Raw genomic sequence first — 17,483 nt, 5'->3', positions numbered from 1 at the left:
TCTGTGAACTTTTTTCTATTTTATTTCTGTTTTCTAATTTTTATTAAATTTACCTGTGACATTGGTTGGTAAAATTATATAGGTTTCAAGTGTACATTTCTATACTGCATCAACTATATATTACATTGTGTGTTCACCACCCAAGCACCACAGACTCTTGAAAGAAGCATTATGATTAATTTTCTACATCAATTTTTCTGGGCAATGGTGTCCAGGGATTTGGTCAAACGTTATTCTGTTCTGTGAAGGTATTTTTTGGATAAGATTAACATTTTAATTGATGGACTTTGAGAAAAGCAGCCCTACATATGTGGTGGTCCTCATTCTATCAATTTTAAAGCTTTAAGAGAACAAAGATCAATCTTCCCAAAGTAAGAAGGAACTCTGCCTGCAGAGTATTTGGACTCTGCAACTCTTCCCTGGGCCTCTAGCCTGCTGGCCTTCGTTGCAGATTTTGGATTTATAAAGCCTCCATAATTTTATGACCCAATTCCTTAACATTCTCTCTCTCTCTCTCTCTCTCTCTCTATATATATATATATATATATATATATATAGATAGATAGATAGATAGATAGATAGATAGATAGATAGATATAGATATAGATCATAATTGATTGCAAAAGCACAAATTGATTTTGATGCACAGACACACGTATACACACACACACACACACACACACAATCTTTGGATAATGCCAAATAAGATGTTATGGGCATATATGCATCAGTAGCAATAAATATAAAAATAATTAAAATATAAAATAATTAAAAATTATGTACAGCATACATATTTTATACCATATATAATATATATAATATATATAATAGATGTATATTATATATATATATCAAAATCTGTTCTGTTTCTGTGGATAACCCTGACTAATACAGAAAGCATTGTCAATTTCACAGTCATTGAAAGAAAAAAAAGGATTTACTCGATTGATATATCCCTTAAAGCCAACTTTTCCAATCTTTATATTTTATAAAATATATAATATCTCACACACACATTAGTATTAAATTGTTTTAATTTGAGTTGCAGATGTGACATGAAACTTTTTTTAAACTAAAAATTTAAATTTGAAACTGAAAATTGAGGTGTTTTTGTAGAATTCTCCTTTTTCTTAAATGACTTTGCTCCCTTCTTCTGACTCATTTTTCTTAACCTCTGATGATAAAGAAGCTTTGCATCTCACACAGGGACTCAATAAAAAGTGTTATTCGCAGGAGTGTTCTATGAGAAAATTGCATTGAGCCATATGGGCTTTCCAGATTTTACTGTATTACAAATGGGGATTTTAGAAGGGTCAAGGGAAATAAACTACTCACACCCACAGTGGAAAATATTTGAAACATCTAAGGAGGAGGATCAAGACAATATTAATGTCATTGTTTTCCTTTCAGAGATATATTTAGCTTTTGCTCTGAAGATAAGTGAGGGAAACCTGTAAAAATTGTCACTTATTTAACTCAGTTTTGAAGAATCCTTAGCATACATCAACAGATTTTTTGAAGGATTTTTTGTAACAGTAGGATAAAAAATCCAATTTTGATAAGGTACGAAGTACAATATCTACTACAATTAACAGTTTTAAGTGTGCCATGGATACAGCTAATAGTCTATTTAGCCTCTGGCATTTGCACAAGTAATTGCTTGCTTTGCCCATGCCGGCATGTCCTTCACTGCCATTACCATTAGAATCATTAATTGCTTATTTGCCTGTTTCAATTTGTACAGATGTCATAGCAGTGATTAGATATCCTGCCCATTTTCCGCCACGACTGTCTCATTTCTTTGATTCTAATTTAAGAATTTAGGGCTATCCCCTTTTGCCCAAGTCGTATTCCTCTATTTAGCTAATCATAATTAATTGCAAAAGCACAGATTGATTTTTCATATTTTTTGCTAATAATCCCCCTATCCCCATTAGGCCTCATTCAACATTATTTCTCAAAGATTGTTTCTCACTCAATTCCCAGAGTAACCACAGAGAATCAAAGGAACTTGGTATCAGAAGAGTCTTTAAGAGTCTACTATACATTTTATTGGTCTGTTACTCAGCTACATAATTTTTAGAGTTCAGCACTAGATGAAAATGTGCGGCTTGCCCAAGAAATTAAGAATTTCAAGATGGTACTTGCAGAGCATTAAACTAATCATTGGCTGCTTCTGAGCATGGGCTCTCTGCAACTAGCCAGTCGACACAGGCAGCCATCTTCAACTCCTCCCATATCATCCTTTCCAAATGCTTAATGGGCCTCTATTTACACACTTCCAGAAACAGAAAATTCACTAATTCTCAAAGTCATCCATTTCTTATTTCTCCAGTTATGTCTATTAGAGAGTTCTTCCTTACGCTTTTAAAATAAGGATGAGAATGATGATGGCACGTGATTACTAATACTTGTTAATGTTATTGTTTATTACTGCTTTCTGTCGTTTTTTCCATGCATCTAGTGTTTCTAAGGGAAACATGGGAAAGGGAATAAAATGACTGATCATCTTTCCCGCTTTGTTAATTTTACTTCCTTCATCTTCTTTACCAACTAGTTATCTCCTCTCTCCCAAAATGGGAATGAATAACATCCCTAAAAATACCTCTAATATTAATTTTTTTAAAAGGAAATGAATAAGATGAGAGAGGAGGGATAAAAAAGTGATATGATACCATCCAACTTAATTGTTGCTGGGTACAAATTATTTAGAGAATACATCATGTCTAAAATCTAGGCATTGATAGAAATTCCAAATATAAGGACTTAATTGCGCAAATATACTAGTATGAATAGACTTCTTATTCACTGTTGCATGAGCAATGAAAGACACTGAAGGTCTTCTTTTTGATGTATCCTTGATTAAATAACTAGATGAGTTATTTTTACATATTCAGTCTTACTGATATTTTCACATTCATCTCTTAGACCAGTACTTAGATGAGGTGCATCATTTTGGGCACTTAAAAAAGGCATTTTTATTCCGTTTTTCTTAGTCCTGTTATGTGTACTTAGCCATAAAAAATTTCTTATTTAAACATAAACAGATAACTAAGAATTTTTGTGAGTACATGAAATGATGTCCTTTGTGAGCAAATGAAATGATGTCCTCTGTCGGGGAAAGTTGAGTGAGAATGCAGAGGTGATATTTAAACTAAACTTAAAAAATGACTTGGATTTGAAAAAGATATGAAGGGATGTATGCACCAACTGGAAGCAATAGCATGTACATTTATTTATTCAATCAAAAAATACTTATTGAAAACCTACCATATGCCAGGGGCCCATGAGGCAATGTGTTGCAACATGAGCTAGAATGTACTGGAAATTCAAAGAAGATGACTTTCTTTGGTAGAAAATATAAAGTTGGGTGTTGGATCTGAAAAGTGTTGGTATGAAATGAGAATGAGCAAATAGGTTAAGAACAGATTGTGCCCAAGTGTGGAATTTGGAGTTTATATTATATATAATAAAGTACATCAGCACCTGGGTGGCACAAACCATTTTACTTTTAGAAAGAGAGCTGTGACAGCTATATAGAGAATGAGCTAGAGTGAGGGAGAAATGGGGTGTCAGTGAAGAAGGTTGTGAGGTCGTTGTTATAATTGTCCAAGGGAGAAATGATGAGCACCCAGGCCTAAGTGGTGACAGGTGAATGGAGAGGACAGACTGAATTGGAGAGACATGTTTGGGGGAGAATTGACAGTATTTGGTGGCAGAGCATTTTACTGTCAATCATAGTAAAAGTGGTTTCTTATAAGAAATACAGAATATAAAAATATATGCACTGTAACCACATATTCGTATTCTTGATTTAATAATTATTTGGATGAATTTGGTCACTTTTATATGCTTCAAGTTTAAAAAGAATGTGGACTGACAGTATTGCTAATAGGAATAGAAAGCATTGATTTAGAAAGCAAAACATAGGAATTTCAGAATCATGGCTGGAATCAACTCTTTCATGTTTAGGGAGGAGACTGAGGTCCAGACACTAACTCAAGTTAGTGGCACAACCCAGGTCTCTTGATTCTTCTGTTGATTCAAGGCACAAAAATTGGCTTAAGATATTTTATTGTATAAATGAGTATGTTTGTATGTTTTTAGAATAATCTTTATTCCTAATTTGTTATTGGGTACAAATTTGTTAATGGGTACCTACCACTTTCAACCGTGCTGCACATAATAGGCCTGGAGTATGTATTTGATGAGTGAAGACAGGCTTCAGAAAGAAACAAAAAATAAATGATGAGTGTATCATGTCACCGTATTTTAATTTATTGTTTTTGAGGGTCTGTAGTGATGTGATCAGCAATTACCTTAGTACATTATGACAACAATAGAATTATGCCATTTATAGACTTTTTAAACAAAAGTTGAAAATGGTTTGTCTGTGTGTGTGTGTGTGTCTATAGACACACACACACATATATATATATATACACATATGTATATGTATATATACACATATATATGTATATATGTGTATATATACATATATATTGTTACTCAGCTATAAAAAAGGAATGGAATCTTGCCATTTGTAACAACATGGATGGACCTAGAGGGTGTTATGCTAAGTGAAATAAGTCAAAGAAAGACAAACACCATATAATTTCACTTATATGTGGAATCTAAAAAAGCAAATTAAATAAATGAACAAATACAACACAAACTCATAGATACGGAGAACAAATTGATAGTTAACAGATGTGTGGGGATTGAGGTTGGGTGAAAAAGGTAAACGGGATTAAGAAGCACAAATTGCCAGTTATATAAATAATCATAGGGATCTAAAGTACAGCATAGGGAATATAGTCAATAATATTGTAACAACTATGTATGGTGTCAGATAGGTACTAGACTGATCAGGGCGATCACTTTATAAGGTATATAGATGTCTAATCCCTATGTTGTACTCCTGAAATTAATATAATATTGTATCTCAAATGTAATTAAAAAGTAAATTAAAAAATTACACAACATGATGAATTAAGTCAGCATCTAATATAAAAGAGCCTAGTAAACAAAGATTTTGAAGGTTTTATGAAAAAGAAAGTAACGAGAAATTTAGAACATATTCACACATGCAAAAAGATATCAAAATAGTTTGATGTTTGCAGTGATATCTTATGAAATAGTAGAATTTCTCCAACTTGATTTTGTTTTTAACTCTTTAAAGTACAACTAAAAATTATTATAATTCTATAAAGAATTATAATTACTGGTGTTGATTTTAAAAGGAGGATGAAGAAAAAGTGAGGAATAGATGAATTCAAGTATAGAGCACTTGTAATTGAGGTAACCTCAGGTGAAGGAAATTGTTTTGCCAGTTTCCAGACATGTATTTTCAGATTTTTGACAGAGGCAAAGCAGAATGAAATTATATGAATATTGGGGAACATAACACTCAAGCGATGTATCAACACTAGCTGAGGGAGAAGCGGAGAAATTCTGTAGTAGTCCGTACAGTAGCTACAGTGTCCGCACACTGCAATCAATGTGAGTTCATTCAGAAGCAGACCACTCTGGCTGTGAGGGTGCTACAGTGGAAAGTGCAGATCTGGTCTGCATCCCTTTGTGTTCCGGACAGGATGAAGAATGATTCAGTGTGACCAGACTTCAGAGATGGCCCTCCCACAATCTGAAGTGTCAGTATATAGATATTTCTGCTCAGTGGCTGGGCTGTTTGATAACAGAATTAATTTGGTCTCTAGAGAAGGTATGTTCTCTTCAGAAAAGTATTTCACAGAGGTGATTTTCCCTCTAGTCTTTCATTTATCAACAAAATACCAATAGAGAGGGAAGATAAAAGTCATGAAAGTACTCATAATTTCCTGGGTGAGGTATTTGAGACACTTGGAGGATTTTTAAAACAATTTTTTAAAAAAATTAATAGTATTCATGGAAGGGCTCTGTGCATTAAGAAAGGATTATAGAATTATTCCAGATTTATAAGTTTGATAATAATAGGGCAGTAAATAAACTTAAGGGTCTAGATAAAGTCATGCTTGTTTAATTATATATTTTATTAAGTTTCTATCCTGTTATTTTTTTGATTTTTGAAAGTGCAGTTACACTTGCTAATTTGAGTACTCTCTTTGGGTTTACAAAAAAAGAAACTAGATTTAAAATACATGTCTCTGGGATGAAAAAAAAATCTAATGTTGCTGTTTACATTACTCACTATACAGATTCATGGAAGATGCAGAGAGAATTTTAAAGTTAAGAGATATATAGTGTATATGTTTAAAGAACAAACAAAATTAACTGAAGGAAAAGTGAGTTGTGTATGACTTTCCATTGTGTGCTCACTTATCCCCTTGTTCATATAGATAGATTTTGGAAGTCTACTTTTGATAACGTAGTTGGTAGCAGTTATAGACTTTATTGGAAATCTACTTTTGATAACATAGCTTATGGTAGTTTTAGGCTTTATAGACTTTTGATAGATGGAATCATGAATTTATTGATTCAGTATTCTCAACCCAAAAATACTCCAGATGCAGATATAACATGATAAGGGTTTATGGCATAGTTAGGATTAGTTATGATATATTTGAGTATTTTAATCCTTAATACATTTTGGATCTCAAAATATTGTCATGGTCTGTTATAAAAGGATCTAAATTAATTTGATGAAACATCAGCTGTCTATATGCAAATTTGGGAAGTGGGTTTCTAATTGACATGCCAAATTCCACACAGTGTAACTAAATTGCCACAGGAGATGTAAAGCAATTATCTGAGCAATCTGGTCAAGACAAACTTAGAATTATCAACAAATATTTATGGAGTGTCCACTGAATGCTTAGCTTTATATTAGTTGCTACAGATCTGTTTAAATTTCCGGAAGTAGATCTGATAATGAGAATGAGTTAGGAGGAAGGTAAGTGCAGTGGGCAAAATTTTCATCAAAAAATAAATGAGGTTCTAAATCTACAGAAAAGATAAACTGGGAATTCAGAAAGAAAAATTCTTAGTTATATCTTTATTTATTATATCGTATGGTCACTCCGAAATAGGGCATGTGCTTGAATTAGTTTTTAATGAGTTAGTTCACTTAAAATATTTAAATCTCCTTAACTTAAATATTATGATTATAGCGTTATATAGACTCTTTAGTCATATTTACAATTACCAAATTCATTTTGGGCTGAGATACTCTAAAGAAAGAAACCAAAACAAAACAAAAATTAAAGGTGATATGTGTCCTGATTTAGAAGGCTTAATATCATTTTCACTTATGATGGGGGGGGCCGGGGGGGGAAGAAAAAGTAAGCCTCTGACAGCAAAAACAATTTTCCTTTCAAATTATTTGCCTTGTACACGTAGATATCTAAAATCAAATCTTACATTTTCACTGCTTTTTAACTTTATAAACTGTTTTAATGTACAGTAAGAAATACATTTTATATCTTGACCCATTTATTGAAATGATCTTAAATTGAAGTTCTTGCTAAGAAGCCATGTGATGTATTATGATTATTTCTATTCTATTTCATTTAAAAGTGCTGCAACATACTACATTTATTTCATTACACACCAATCACCAATGCGTAGTGACATATAGCTTGTAAATGACTTTGCTAGAATTTTGAGGAAAGTAAGCAAAAAGAATAAGAAAAAAAATCTAGATGTAATAGAAATTAAATACTAGACACATGGGGCTGCATTCTAAATGCACAGGTATTTTCTTCTTGTAATTTTAATTATTGAATTCAATTGCAGATTATTTTTTTAAACTTCTTGTTGCTAACTAGCCACTTGTCACACTTACTTTAATATGGTCAGTTTGCAAGTAAGTACAGTATCTCTATTGTGGTCATCTGCATCTTTAATTATCTCCCCGAAGCTTGGTTGCTGAGGCTAGTGAGTTGGTAGGATGATATGATTCTCTATATGTTAGTATTGGCCATATACTTCTATATAGTTCACTATTTGTTAATATTGGCTATACTGTGAGAGAGTATGCACGTGAATTCATCTATATTGTTCAGCAAAAGAACAGCAAAGAATGTTTCCATCTTTATGGATCAGGTTGGCATTTCAGATATGACTGCCCTGCCTGTGGGGCTCCTTAGTACTTGTTGTTTAATGACAGTTCAATCTCTAGTCCATAAAGATGGATAAAAAAGTATACTGTCAACATATTGGCAATAAAATTGTTTGGGTGTATTCAGCATTATCAAATTCATATTTTTCTTTTAATATATGTGTGACATATATTTCAGGGTTATAGTTATTACATTTTATATTTTTAATATAAATTAAAATGACTAAGAACCAAGATAAAATGTAATTAAGTACAACCATTTGGAAGTTGAGTCAAAAAATAGATGTGGTAGGAACATAACCTGATATAGACTAAACCTATTGAACTCAATTTTTTTATGATTAATGTTGAAAAGTGTGTCCAAAATTTTCAAAGCTCTTTATTTTCCAAGAGAACTATTAGATTGGTGCAAAAGTAATTGCGGTTTTTGAAATTATTTTTAACCTTTTAAACCACAATTACTTTTGCACCAACCTAATAATAAATCTGGATGCGAAATCTCCCTGCTTAAAAAGAGAAAGAAAAGTGTGCAGTCCAAACCCACACTTCCGTGGAAAGGATGAAAATAATTTGCAAACCTCCAGTTTGTACTCTAGAAGGATGTGAAACACAGTACCATTTGAATTAGTTGTAAACTGGAACAGAAGTTGTATCTTCATATACAGAGGGTGCCAAAAAATGTATACACATTTTAAGAAAGGAAAAAGAAAACTGTATTAAAATTGTAACACTCAATATATACCAATAACAAAAAATGAATAAAGTCATGTGCATATATTTTTTTGGTACCCTGGTGTGTATTTTTTCTCATTTTAAAATTTTTTCCTTATTATTAGTATTATTTTTTTTTTTACTGGGGAATGTTGGGGGACAGCGTGTTTCTCCAGGGCCCATCAGCTCTAAGTAGTTGTCCTTCAATCTAGTTGTGGAGAGCACAGCTCAGCTCCAAGGGCCAGTAGCTGTTTTCAATCTTAGTTGCAGGGGCCACAGCACACCATCCCATGTGGGAATTGAACAGGCAACCTGTTGTTGAGAGCTCATTCTCTAACCATCTTGCCACCCCTCCAGAAATTCAGTAGCAGCTCATTGTCTTCAATCTAGTTATGGAGGGCGCAGCTCACTGGCCCATGTGGGAATCAAACCATCAACACTGTTGTTCAGAGCTCATGCTCTAACTAACAGCCATCAGAGCGCTCCCTCCATTATTATTATTTTTTTTATGTTTGTTTCTGGACAGTATTTTAAAATGATGTTGGACCACGTAGGTCCATAGTAAATTATTATAAAGCACGTAATAATAAATATACAATTGGAAAATAATAGGTATTCTTATCTTTGAAGTCATCTAAAATGGCAACATTTTCAAAGCATGATGGAGAGGAAGGGGTGGAAAGTGTAATGGATGTGGCTAAAGAAATGTTTAAAGGGTTATGGCTGCTGAGATATATATTAAAGCAGGTAGCTAAGCAAATTAAGCTAAGTATAGTATAGTACTATAATATATTAAGTGCAATTCACTTATGCTTAAGTAAATCATTGGGTTTTATTTTATTGCATCCACACATAACCTTTAAACAACTTCTAGAACATTGTTACATTTATAAAATTGATTTATATTTGAAATATGTTTATATTCAGATACATTTCTATTTCAGGTATTTTGAATTATTTAATAAGCAGTAGCATGGACATTGACAGACTTTAGCTAGTCTTGTTTTTACCTATTGAGTTAAAAGTCTCTCTTTACTATTTTAAAATTATCTAAGATTATGTTAGAAATAAAGGTGATTACTCTCATGCATAAATGAAACAGAATGGCTAAAGAAGTATAAATGCTTTCAATAAAGTCCCAAGTTGTACATAAAAACAAACAAACAAAACACTGAGGCTATAGAATTGGTCATATGCATTCTGATACATGAAATAAGTAGACTGCCGTATTGGATATTTCTTTGTTGTTTTTAGACAAATATAAAATCTGAAGATTTAATCTCAGGAACAATGTATTTTATGAATTCTCATACTAAAGGCACAGTTACATTTAGAATATAAAAATGGTATTTTTTAAATATATTAATTGTTAAAATACCATTTGCCTACTGTACAAATATTATTTCTAGCAAGTTTGAAAAGTATAGCAAATACATTAAAATAAGTATTGATATTTATCTCAATCCAAGAGAATGAAGCAATTACCTCCAGAGATAGTATACAGAAAGAAAATGCCTTAGGTCTAACAATTCTAGGTAAAAGATTTTCCAAATGAAACTCAGAACTGACCATCAAATAGACTACAAAAGTCATAAGTGTTTTTCTGTTGTTGTTTGTTTTGACACAAAAGCCATAATAAAGGAGAATTATATTTAAGAAGATGGAAAAGACTTTAAGTACCTGATATAACAAAATGGAGGTCACTAATGCTTGTGAAAAATACGATGTGACTTTTCCAGTGATGGAAGTTGAATACAGACTAAAATAGGCTAGAAAGGATGTGGAGATTTTATTTTGGGTAATATGGAGAATTACATCTAAAAACACTTATGGCTACAGAATGTTTAGAAAAGCTGAAAAATTAACACTTTAAAAATGAATATCTAAATGTGCAGAAAAGTAGAGACATCATTAGAAGGAAAAAATAAAAACAAAGTTGAAACACAGAATGATTTTCTGTTGTGAATACCTAGAGCCTGGACTGTATATCCAGAAAATTTTGATTTTAACAAGCAGTAGAGACAGAGTTCATTACCTTGATCTATTGAAAGAGGGGGTGGAACTAAAATCCCTGTGAAATTAGGACACTGAATGAAAAGAAAGAATAGAAATATTCCATTATTATAAAAAACACAAACAAAAACTCACATAGAAAATTGTCGGCTTTGACTTATTTTCTAGGAGAATAAATCGTTTTTTCGTTTTTGTTTTTGTTTTTAAGATTTATAAAATCTGCTATGTCCTCATGCACGATTATATTCAAATTCATGCTAATGCATTACCAGTGGAAACATAGTGGTTAAGTAGTTCCCGGTCACCTTTCTTTTTCTGAAAATAATCCAATACCATAAAGAAAACAAAAAAGAATATTATTTTTTAGAAAATCTAGGAGTTTGAGGAAACCTCAAATTATAATTTATATGTGCATATTCCCAAGAGAAATTCAGATAATCCAAGTATGCAGGAAGTTCTACAAAAAGTTTCAATAATATGGCAAAAAATACATGGTCAGTACAGAGAGACCTAATGATGCCCGATCTTTGAAATAGTTTTCTATAAGAAGAAACCACTCTGAATGGAAATTGCTATGATTAGGGCTAAGATCGAATAATACATGAAAACTATGGAATCTGAAGAGATCAAGTACAAAAGTACGTAGTGGAGCCCAAAGCGAAATAAAGAAAACACCAGCACAAAAATACACTTTCTTAAAGAAATTGTATCGTGTTGGAAGGCAGGAGCTTTGCCACTAGGGGGCACTACCTTTTGAGGAAACTGAAGGAGGTCATAGCTGGTAATACACTTCCTAAAACTAGTAAATTCTTAGAGGCATAAGAGGTATGGCCTCTAAGATATGCCAAATAATAATGGAAGACTATGTCAGTGTGATTACAGAGGGGACGTCCCAGTCCTTGACTTGCGGAAGATGGAGCTTGACATGAAGGATTATCCGGCCCAATCCGATCTCAACAGGAAACTCTTGTGAATAGCTGGTATAGAAAATTCCAATTCTTTCATATATATGGGTAGCAAAAAGAATTGGCATAACATTCATACTAAGACACAGAGAGTGAAAAGAGAAAATTTGTGTGAGAGAGAATGAGAAAGCTGGAGAGAGAGCTAAATTCTTTCCCAGCTAGTTTTTAGAAACAGCTAAAATTTTCCCACGGAGAAAATTCATGACACATTAAAAGGACATAGCGTCTATACAGGAAAGCTGATTCTAAAGAGTGAAAATCAAGACACGTTCTAGTAATATTATTGGACATCAGAGGAGACTTCTCTTTCCTGTATTAAAATGTGTGGGCTAATATAGTACATTTCTATGCCGAAATAGTCCTTAAGATGATGAGACTTTTGGTAAATGATCAAGAATAGATAATGGAGGTGTCAATTCTTGATAAGGTCAGAGAGAATTCAGCTCTCACATGGAGGGAGGGACTGATCATGGAAAAGATAAGGGAGACTTCTTGCACAAAAATAGTAAAGAAGACAGAAAAGAAACAGAAGCAGACACGGGTGTGTTCAAAGACTCAGTCCTGAGAAGATTGAAATGTTTCTACCTGACAGTTATTATTTTCACAATGAAATATGAGGTAATTATCAGTTCAAATTGTGTACTTGATCATGATAAGGGGTGACGGATGTTTGAACAGTGAGGAAAAAGGTGAAAATATTGTAAAGAAAAGAGGTGTGAACTTGATGCATCATTTTTTAAAAATGATATGCAGTAGCATGAGAAAAGGATATGAAAAGGTATGAGAAAAAGCCCAAAGAACAGTGTTTATTATAGATTTTATAATACTCTTAAAACTCATCAGTAGTATACAAATTAAAATTGGTGACATCCCATACTCCCAAACCCACTTCCCCTTGTATTCAGATGATATCCCATTGTATCCAGATGGCAAATGTTAACAGTTGGAAGGTGTAGTTTTTGCAATATTTTTCTATAAATGTATTGAGATATATATACATATATAGATATAGATATAGATAGATATAGATACACGTATACACACACACACACACACACACACAGTCAGACAATTAAGTTCATTAACTTTCCACCATGCACTTACACTATGGAAAGTTTACAAACTTAATTGTTTGATCTTTCATATATGCATATTTAGTTATCTATTTATCTAATTTATTTTCTTTTACAAAAATGGAATCTCAGTATATAAATTCTGTTTCATTCTTATAAAGGTTCTATGGTACCTATAATATAATATATTATGTTTTATTTCTGTACTTTTCAGTTTCTCATAATTCAAATGATTGCCAGATTTACTACTACAAAAATTATCTTATCAGCTGTGTACGTGTATATTTATATGCACCGGTGAAAGTAGGATTGGACTAATGTCACTTTCTGAAATCTGTTACTTTTAAGTTTTTTTTAATGTAGTGTTTGTTTATTGTGTTTGCTTGTGTCCTTTATTATACATATTATAATTTTCTAGTATTTCTTGTGAAAATAATATGCATTTTGCCTAATTATGTTGGTTTATGCAAAATACCTTATTTTTGTCTTAGCATATGAGGTATGATAATTAAGTTCACAAACTCATTGTCAAAAAATTGCTACATATTTCATTGCTGAATATCACTCCAGTCACTTTCGAAGTACTACCCTTGGGAAGCTATGCAATGATGCCAAGCCTAGAACATGATACAGAGGTGTTTTGAAACTCTTTCTGGAATGGCCATCAGCGCTGTTATCCTATTACCCTTGATGTCCTGAATGTCATCAAAATGTCTTCTTTTCAATATTTCCTTGATCTTTGGGTAAAGAAAGAAGTAATTGGGGGCCAGATTAGTTCAGTAGGGAGGGTGTTCCAATACAGTTATTTGTTTACTGGCTAAAAACTCCCTCACAGACAGTGCCGTGTGAGCTGGTGCATTGTTGGGATTCAAGAGCCATGAATTGTTGGTGAAAAGTTCAGGTCGTCTAACATTTTCATACAGCCTTTTCAGCACTTCCAAGTAGTAAACTTGGTTAACTGTTTGTCCAGTAAGTACAAATTCATAATGAATAACCCCCCTGATATCCAAAATGGTTAACAACATTGCTGCAGCAAGTTTGCGAACTTAATTGTCCGACTTCATACATTACATGTTATCAAATATACTAAAATATATAACACACCTATTATATATATATACATACATACATATATATACATATATATGTATATATATGTATATATATATATACCGAAACAATGTATGAGGATACACATGACTTATATTCATCTTTTGTTATTGGTATGTATCGAGTATTAAAATTTTAAAACAGTATTTTTCTTTCTTAAAATATGTATACAGTTTTTTGGCCATATATATATATATATTTATCACATACATCATAATGTGTGTAATTAGTTTCCTGAGGCATAGAAGTGAATATAAATATGTGTGTATACACACAACATCTCTGATGGGATACAAAAGAAACTGCTAAGGGTAATTGCTATCATGAGGGGAACTGGGATAGAAATACAGGCTTATTTTAACTTTTCATTAACCACTCTTTTGAACATTTGCATTTTTAAGTATTACATGTTTGTATTATTTCAATAATTAAATAATTATAAAGTAATTTAATAATTTAAAAAGTAAAACTATGTGGATAATAATTTTACCCATTCTGCCTTTCAAGGATAAATTATTTAATCTCCTATGACTAAGTCTTTATTTAAACATAAAATGAGTGAGTCCAAATATTACCAATGAAAGAGAACTACTGTTTTTAAAGTTCTGAATAATGCTAGATGCTGTGCTAAGCACTTATATATGCTAAAATATTTAGCCATCACATCAACTTATGAAAATGATGTTGTTATCTCACTCTGTAATAGAGTACACTTAAGAAGACTAATGATTTATTAAATACTGAGTAGTTTTATTTAGAGAGGTAGGATTTCTTTTTTTTTTTAATTAAATTTATTGGGGTGACAATTGTTAGTAAAATTACATAGATTTCAGGTGTACAATTCTATATTACGTCATCTATAAATCCCATTGTGTGTTCATCACCCAGTCAGTTCTCCTCTCACCCAGAGGTAGGATTTCAATCCTGGTCTCACTGACTACAAAATAGTGGAGATAATATGTTTAGATAACACTGCAAATATGGAAATAGCACATTAAGGTAGATGTGTAAAGAAAAACAGAACATATTTCAGAACAATTGTGTCTAAACAATAAATTAGGCCTATTCAGCAGGACAGAGATCAGGGTGGGGGAGAGAAATAATAAAGAATAAAAATAGAACAAATGCATAGCTGGAAATACTGAGTTTATAAAAGGCAAAAGGAACAGGAAATCATCTGGAATCTGTCTTAAAGTTCTGTTCTGTAATTCAAAAAAGAAAGAAAAAGGAAAGGAAAGAAAGTGATAGTAAAAAGGAGGAATATAACAGCAGTGAGAATTCCAGGTGGAGAGGATATGAAATAAGAGATGAAAAGATATTAAACAGAAATGAAAGAGAAAGTAACTGGGATGCCTTTATTGAAGTCATAAACTTGCAGAGAACAATACAAAACACCAGAGTCAAAATCAGAATTGAGTGGCCCACATAACAAATATCTCAGAGGTAAAATATTGCCTATATAATCATACAAATTCAAAAAGGTAGGTGATAGTTTACAGTATAAAAACAGTGACAAACCTGTGAGTATAAAAAACAACAATCTGAACATGATAGGCAAAACTAAAAAAAAAAAAACAAGAACACAAATCCCATTATTGTGTGTGTGTGTGTGTGTTTGAGAGAGCGATAACTGATCCTGAGTAAATAATGAAGACTTTCTATTAAGGCATGAAAATGAACATTACAATCTTCATCACGAAGTATGTCAGTAACAAGTAAAACAAAAATTTACATATTATTAAACCTATAAAAGTAACCAAAAATGGCTAAGATAATGTCATATTTTGGAGTGTGAAAATTTAATATTTTAGAATTCAGGAGAAATAAAATGATAGCTAGTAGGCTTCTCAGTTCTACTAACTCAAAATGGAATATTGGGATAATTTCTAGAAGTGAAGTGATAACAGCCATGTTACCAGCATAGTTTCATGCAAATATTTGTGTGACAGGAGACTTTCATGCATTATTGGATGTCCTAGGAAAACAGATTTTTTTTCAAAGTACGAAACTGTATCATGCATAAGGAAGTTAGAACTACTAGAAATAAAATTATGCATAATGGAAGGTTAATTAGCAGATAAATCAGGTCCCAATAAAGAGAAAGTGAATTTTGAGAATGAAAAAGGAGGATGACAGAAGTCGAGGAAGTAATAGAAATGTTAATGTAGGTACTACAAGAATAATAATAGATTTAGGAACACTTGGGATCTTTGTATACATATATAAAAAAAGAAAAGAATAGTATGGTGCTTTCAAAGAAAGATAGTCCCGAAGGAGAGGAAAGTGGAAAGCAGAGAAAGAAATAAATTTGAGCCAGAAAAAAGTTCATGCATAGGGAGAGAAAAAAAAAATGTGTGAAATATACATGAGTTTTTCAACAGTCGCATAAAGAAGAGTAGAAAGATTTAAACACTCAAATGAACCTTTCGTTGTGAATAATCTATACAGCCTATATCATCTTCTTAGAACTCTTCATATGGACAATATCCAGTCGTATTTCCTGAAAGGAAAGAAGTCCCTGCTATCAAAAACCTGTGCAAAATACTTTTGTGCATTTCAGATCTTTCAATTGTGCAGGACACAGAGGCCCTGCATGTGCACAAACATGGGGTTCGGGAGGTGTGCAAGGTGGAGCCAGATCTGATGGCAGCCAGTCCCGCTGTTCTCTAGGAGGAATGTACCAGTGTCCATAAAAGACAGATTCTTACAATACTTTTTGTTTCTTTTCTAAAACAAATACTTATACTGATGTCAAACACAAATAAAGGTTTACAGATCGTAAGTAGAGACAGCAATGAGTTATCACAGTTAACCTATTTTTTAATCACTCCCCAATAGAATATTAACACCAGACACATCCTTGTCTCCTCTACATTATTATATCCTTCATAGGTTCAACAGATAATATCTTGACTTCTAAAATTAAAGATCACTATTTTGTATATTTTTGAAATTAAAAATGGAACTGCATAATATATCTCTATTTATAATTGACCTCTTTCAGTCAATAGCAGTTTTGAGAGATTCAGCCATGGTCTTTGATGAAGCAGTAGTTCATTTGCTTTTACTGTTATACTCGATTTTAAGACTGTATCACAAGTTAAGTGTACATTTCATTGTTAATACAAATTGAAGTGTTCAGCATTGTAGCTGTTATGGATAATGTGACAAAAACTTTCTAGGATAAAACTTTTGGGAGCATATTACATATTTGTTTTAGGTATATTCCTAGGAGCCTATCTGCTAGATTATAAGATATGTATCTATTTAACTTATTAGATGGCATTGATATTTTTTCTCTCAGTGACATTAACCATTTTCTGACCACCACCCATGTGTAAGAGAGAACATAAAAATAAAAAGCATGTTTATTCATATAATGGAAAACTCAATATTTCTAAGAGATCAGTGCTCCTAAAATTGATCTATAGATTTAATACAATCCCAGTTAAAATTGCTGCATACTTTTGTTTTAGTACAGTTTGAAAAGCTGAATCTAAAATGTATAGGGTAAAGCATATTTAACATAAAGAAAACAATGTTGAAATAGTAAAA

The sequence above is a fragment of the Rhinolophus sinicus genome, linkage group LG07 (assembly GCF_036562045.2).
Source record: "Rhinolophus sinicus isolate RSC01 linkage group LG07, ASM3656204v1, whole genome shotgun sequence".
Lineage (NCBI taxonomy): Eukaryota > Metazoa > Chordata > Mammalia > Chiroptera > Rhinolophidae > Rhinolophus > Rhinolophus sinicus.
The sequence above is the reverse complement of the archived record's forward strand: the minus strand, read 5'-3'. Positions refer to the sequence as shown.